Below are 7,034 nucleotides of genomic sequence, written 5' to 3'. Positions count from 1 at the left end.
TTAATGATTTGAACAACTTTGATATTCATCACTTTTTATGTTGAAATTATTTTGGGTCTCAAATCTTGGTTCGAACTTGTCATTTTTTAAAATTTCAAATTTGAAAGGTTCAAATTTTGTCAAATGATAAGATGACCAAAATAAAAGTTGTAGATCTTTATGATTTGAACAACTTTCGTATTCATCACTTTTACATCTAAAATCATTTAGGGTTTCAAATTTTTGTTCGAACTTATTATTTTTTAAAATTTCAAATATTTTAAAATTTTGGTTCGCCCTCTCCATGGTACAAATATTTTTATCTCTTCCTACAGCCCACGCATACACCTTTCAGCCAACCCGCACCTTCTAGGCACGAACACACGCATCTTATCCGCACGGACGTACCTTCCCCGCGCTGCTCGTCCTCCGTCGAGCCGATTCCCTCGCGCCGCCCGACTGCCCGGTCTCACGCCGCCCGGCCTTGCGCCCCCCGGCTGCCTGGACTTGCGGAGGCGCCCTCCATGCGGGTCGTGCAGCACTCTCGGATGCATATTTTCCCCTGAATCGGCGAAGGGCGAACCCTAGCGCGGCGACAGCGCGGGCGGCGGCGGGTGGGGCGCAGCAGCCACCATGACCCCCATCTCCGCCGCGGAATCCGTCCCCGCCAATCAACTCCTACGTCTCGTGGCCAAGGTTCCCCCACTCTCCCCTTCCTCCTGCCTAGGATTTGTTCTGCACGGGCCTAAACCCTCACTGTTGGTTCGCAGGGCCTCACGGAGGAGGAGCCGCCGCTTCCGCATTCGACTCCGCCGGGTTCGGTGGGTTGGTGCAGCCGCTCGGCTCCAGTGCCGTGGATTTCAGGTAAACCCCAACCTTGCGCGCCCGTGGCGTTGCCTAGTGGCAATGTTTTATTCTGGTGCTGAACCGTGATTGGTGAGGAGTGTTGACGCCGGTGCTGTGCTGTGCAGTATGCAGGATGTCAAGGGCTCATCCAAGAGCTTCCCCAAGCACGAGGTGAAAGCATGTCTCCGACCATAAGGTTCGTATGGTTCCAATTTTCCCTTGCTAATTTACTACTTAAAACAACTTTTGTGTCAGTCTCCTGCTTATCTGGATATTTACTACTATTCTTGCACATTTTGCACTTGTCACAGTACCATGATTATGTATATAACTTGAGATTGACCCATCCATATATTTTACTGATGTTCATTGGCTTATTATCAAGTTACCATTGTACTTTTTGTCGAGTGCTAAGTGGGCTTGTGCTGTTTTGTACTTAGTTGCAACTTGCAACTCACTATTGCTCTCTCTCAGGTTGCTAAAATTAAGCAGACTATGGTAGGGGACTCCAAAGATGGTCCTGCCAGGCCTGTGATTCGCACATTTTATGATCACACACAGGTGGGCATGTATTGTTCATATATGCCAGTTTATTTACTGTTTAAGGTCATGAGACTCTTTTCAACACTTCCACAAGATTGCTCCTGAGTTAGGTCTCCTGCAGTATTTTTTTCCTTGAATATGCGGAGAGCTGCATATCATTGCATTATCTAAAGACTGAAATGCATGGGTAGATCAAATCCACCTGCCACCACACTTATATACACATGCTCAACTCACATTTAGCACACTGGATGCACACCTAGCACATGCAGTTTATAGTTAGATATTTGCTTACTGAGCTGTTTGGAGCATTGACATGGTATTCAATTTTTTAGTAAACAACTCCATTTTTCACTAGTTGCTTATTTTATTTTCCATCGCTCAAATTTCCACTGTGCTCATAAATATGATTGATTTCTTGCAGGCCATCAATGGTCTGGATTTTCATCCTGAGAGTCCAATATTGATATCAGCTGCAAAAGACAATACAATAAAGTATGCTTATCCTTAATGTCTACACTCCTTTCTGTTAAATTGTCTATTTGAAATGCTCATACTGGGATTAAGCATGATTCTTATTTTTTAGGATTTTTTTGTGGTATTAATTGCTATCTGTGTTATTGTTTTGTACATGAAAAAAATTGCTCAACAGATTCTTTGATTTCTCAAAAACCAATGCGAGGAAAGCGTTCAGAGTTATTCAGGTTGTAAATTCTAGCAACCTAATCTATCTATATATCATGTAAAATGGTGTGTTCATTGCATTTAACCAGGCTCAATTGTTAATGCTTGGCAGGATACTCATAATGTTAGATCTGTATGTTTTCATCCTTGTGGGGATTACCTTTTAGCAGGTACTATGATCTTTTCACTTAATTTAAATTTAATTTCTACTTCTGTTGTTATTAACTGATTCGTGATTTCTGACATCATTTTGTTTTGCTCTGATTTTTATGCATTATAAGTTTTTAACATGCTTTCAGTTGTTATCTGTAAAGTAATTTAATTATTTCACCAAAACAATTTGATATCCAGGCCCATGAATTTGGATTTCGTTCCTGGATCAACAGTTCCTATCTCTTGGGCATTTGAAAAATACTGCAAGCATATCTTATGGAATTTTCTTCTTTCTTATAGTCAAATATTTTCATCCACATACGTATTTTAAAAAAAATAACTCATTTTTCATATATTGATGAATATCGTGGAAGCAAGTGACACTGATAAAGTTATTTGCAGGGACTGATCACCCGGTTGCTCATTTATATGATATAAATACTTTTACATGCTACTTATCAGCAAATGCACAGGATTCTAGTTCTCCCATTAACCAGGTAGCTTTTCTCTTTCCTTCTGATTCACAAGCAGTATATTGCATTGGTTATATTCTCATCAAAGGTTAATTTTACTCCGCTAGCCGTGCTTACTGATGTCGCTGCCAGGTACGCTACTCTTGTACTGGGAGCTTGTATGTTACTGCTTCTAAAGATGGTTCTTTGCACATTTGGGATGGAGTATCTGCTGAATGTGTTCGACCTATTACTGGAGCACATGGATCCGCAGAAGCTACTAGCACAATTTTCACCAAAGATGAGAGGTAAGCGAGCTACCAATCTGTCTAAGGTGCTCTTCCCTCAAGATAAGATCCAGTTATTGTTTGGTTTGAAGAACAGAGAGGCAGGCATATGCTGTATGTTTGATTCAAAACAGTAACTATCTCAAACCCTGTTTGGAATGTGAGAATCTTGTAGTAATTCTGAATGATTTGTAGCATGTCCTGGTGAATTTCCTGTGTTTCAGACAGGTCTTAACTTTATCACATGAATAGCATCTAACAGCTCTTTCTCCTTTGCCCTAATGTTTCACCACTAAACAACTAACCTGCCTATAAGCACTTTTGAGACTTCTTCTGAAAGGCCTAGTGTTTATTCTAGTTGTATTTACTTGCTGTGATTTTGTGAAACCAGTGTCAAAATATTTAGTGTGAATTGGTGTACTTCCTGGAAATGCTTAAATATATGTCAGAGTTGAGAAAAGATTGTTGTTACTTGATTTGAATTATATATATATATATATATATATATATATATATATATATGGTCATATTTGAATTTGAATTATTTAATTTTTTTGCTGGAAAATCCACTGTAGGGGCGGCTGGTGATACAGCCGCCCTTACAGAAGTCCACTATAGGGGCGGCTGATATTACCAGCCACCCCTACAGAGGGCACTGTTGGGGCGGCTGAAAACACCAGCCGCCCCTACAGAGGTCACTGTAGGGGCGGCTGAAAACACCAGCCGCCCCTACAGAGGGCACTCCAGGGGCGGTCAGGAAACCGCCCCTACAGAGACACCCTCTGTAGGAACACCCTGGGAAGGGCGGCTGGCGTAGCCGCCCCTACAGAGGCTCTAGAGCCGCCCCTACAGTTAAATTCTGTAGTAGTGTATGCTTCCGAACACCGATGGTACAACTCCTATTTTAGTTTATTTGGAATTCTCGTGCAATTTGGGAAGATCTATCTATTCTAGACAACAAGTAGTATTTAGGAGCAACCATCGCTCGTTTTTTTATCCTTTAGATCTAAAATAGAGCATCCCAGATCAAATATTCCTCACTCTCCATCTTATCTTCATCCATTCTTCTTTCTTCGCCCGCACTCACTCAACTCCCCTCTCCCCCTCCACCTGACTCCGACAGTGTCCTACCGCCACCGCCCCTCTCCCGACTCTGCCCTCACATATGATCGCCGCCGCATTAGCATGGCTATCAAACGTCACCTCTTCCTTTCCTCGATCGCCTTTCCCCACTGTGTGGGCAGCCCCGGGCCACCGCCCCTGCAACACCGCTGGACAAACGTTCCCCTAGCGATCCCTTTTGAGCCCGCTAGACTTAGTTGTGCATGCCGTCAAACCCTAACGCTAACCTTGTTGAGTTGGAGAAGAGGTCGTCAAGACATCCTTAGAATAAGAAAAAACTCAAGGGAAATTAAACCTTGAATCAAACGAATAAAGTTCCACTTTTGCCCCATTTTTTATGGGTCGGATTAGCATGCTAACAACACCACCAACGTCTAATAGAAACCGGAGGAAACCTAAAACTCTGTAGAAGTCATCACATCTCGATAGATGCATGATGAGAGGAACACCAGACATAACCGCATCGATCACCATCCCAAATGATAGATGCCTCGGTGCGTGCGAACTGGACGTTAGTCGGAAGGAAACACCCCCTATCTCTGTCAAGCGCCGCGAGCAACGTGTCCATCAATAAGAGACGCTAATGTGGTGACTTTGTCAATCCGTGATTAGGATGTACCCAAGTACCGGTTCACTCAACCACTACGCCAGATTTGCACATCACTACCGAATTTGTGAGAACCGACAGTGATGTACCTTCACTGCCAGTTATGAGCTTGAAAATGAAAAAAAAAATTGGGGCTAGGCTAAAACCGGCAGTGAAGGACCACATCACTGCCGGTTTGTGGCTTGAACTGGCAGTATTTTGGCGGCCACTCATCACTGCCAGTTTAAGCCAAGAGCCGACAGTGATTAGGCTCTATCACTGTCGATTCTAGCCAAGAACCGACGGTGATAAGCCTACAACACAAAAAGGCTGCAGCCGTCCTCTCCTTCCTCCTCTCTTCCATCCCGAGAATAGATGTGCGCGTTTGGACCCTTTCCTCCATTATTGCGGCTGCTCTTCACCTAGAAGCTAATGCTTGGATTTTAATGAATGGCTTGATCTTTTTGCTTTAAGGTTTGTAACAAACATCTACTCCTTTGATTTTGTTGCTTAATTAGCATTGTTTTGATGGCTACATTGCTTGATTCTCATTCTAGTTCTTTCTCCATTCTAGAGAGCACTTTTCCAATTGGACATTTGTGCAAGGCTCAAATTATGGTGAATCCATCATCCAAACGGTTGGTGTCTATGAACATATTTAAATTCCTAGCTAATTATTCCATGGTGTTCAAGATCATCATTGTTAGTATGTGATGCTATAATTAGTTCTTAGAAGTAGAGTAGAATAGATGTTCTTCATTATTACGCAATAATTGTTTTTTACTAAGATTTTCAATTTACAGGGCCGGGGCTACCAATTTCAATTTTCCAATAATTAGTGTACAATAATATTTTTCAAAAATGGTACTTTCGAGATACAATTGTTGTTCATGAGGCTCGATTTTTTATTAATTCTTTGTAATTACTGTCTCAGTATTTTTTTATGCGGAGATGGATCGAGAGTGGGTGCATTTGTCTCGAACTGACAAGCGGTACATGCATGGCATCAGCCAGTTTATCACCGATGCTAAAGTCCATGCTGGGAATGGGAACCCTGTCTTCTGCCCATGCAAAGATTGCAAGAATCATATGAACTTTCGTCAAATTGAGTCTATACGATCGCACTTGATTACCATGGGGTTAATGCCAAACTATACGATATGGACTATGCATGGCGAGGTTGGTGTGAATGTTCTGCAGGAAAATGATGATGATGTGGACATGCCTGACGTAGCCATCCACGATGCTGATGAGGAACCTGGTGTCAATACGGAACAAATGGTCACAGTTAATAATGTGTTTAGGAACACGCTAGCTGATGACACCGAGGATAACGATGTCATTTCTCAGCTGCTACGTAATATAGAGACCGGATGTCTTAGTAAAAGACAGCTGAGAAAGCTAGAGAAAATGAGACAAGATGGCAAAACACTATTGTATAGGGATTGTCCAATGAGCAAACTGGAAGCCGACATCATGCTGTTAGAGTTCAAATCGACAAACGGATTGAGCGATAAAGGCTTCGATCAATTATTAGGTCTAATAAGGAAAATGCTCCCAGAAAAAATGAGTTGCTAGAAAAGACATACTTGACCAAGCAAATGATCTGCCCCATCGGCCTCGAGATTGAAAAAATCCACGCGTGTTCCAATGATTGCATATTATACTGTGGAGAAAAATACAAAGAGTTGGACAAGTGCCCCAAGTGTGAAGCTCCACAGTACAAGGAAGGGCTGTTAGATGAGGGTACCAAGACCAGAGGAGGTCATGTAAAGGTCGTTTGGTATTTCCCTATAGCTCCCCTGGTGCATAGGTGAAAGCTCTAGTTTGGTTTTGGTTAATTGATGAAACCCTAAGTGCTAACCTAGTTTATCGAATTGATTATGAGATAGGTAGCACTACTTCAAGTGATGAAGCAATGGCGAAGATCATGACGATGGTGATGGCATGGTGATGATCAAATGCTTAAACTTGGAAAAGAAGAAAGAGAAAAACAAAAGGATCAAGGCAAAGGTAAAAATTATAGGAGCCATTTTATTATAGTGATCGAGACACTTAGCGAGTGTGATCACATTTAGGTTCGATAGCCGTACTATTAAGAGGTGTGAAACTCATATTGAAACATGGTTATCAAAGTGCCACTAGATGCTCTAACTCATTGCATATGCATTTAGGATCTAGTGGAGTGCTAACACCCTTGAAAATGTTTGTGAAAATATGCTAACACATGTGCACAAGGTGATATACTTGGTGGTTAGCACATTTGAGCAAGGGTTAGAAACTTCACCGGCGGAGTGTCCGTCCATAGAGTACGGACAGTCCGACGGTGCCACTGGCGCCCTATACAGAAAAGACAGGGGTTCACAGAGTGACCGGACGCTG

The 7,034-nt window shown here is 42.3% G+C and overlaps 1 pseudogene; it reads left to right on the top strand.

The window, feature by feature from the left end:
• The first annotated feature begins 503 nt into the window (after window positions 1–503).
• On the top strand, window positions 504–2,973 carry LOC136543185 (cleavage stimulation factor subunit 50-like; annotated as a pseudogene).
• The last annotated feature ends 4,061 nt before the right edge of the window (window positions 2,974–7,034 follow it).

The sequence above is a fragment of the Miscanthus floridulus genome, chromosome 3, assembly GCF_019320115.1.
Source record: "Miscanthus floridulus cultivar M001 chromosome 3, ASM1932011v1, whole genome shotgun sequence".
NCBI lineage: Eukaryota > Viridiplantae > Streptophyta > Magnoliopsida > Poales > Poaceae > Miscanthus > Miscanthus floridulus.
Note: the sequence above shows the minus strand (reverse complement) of the source record. Positions and strands in the feature narration are given on the sequence as shown.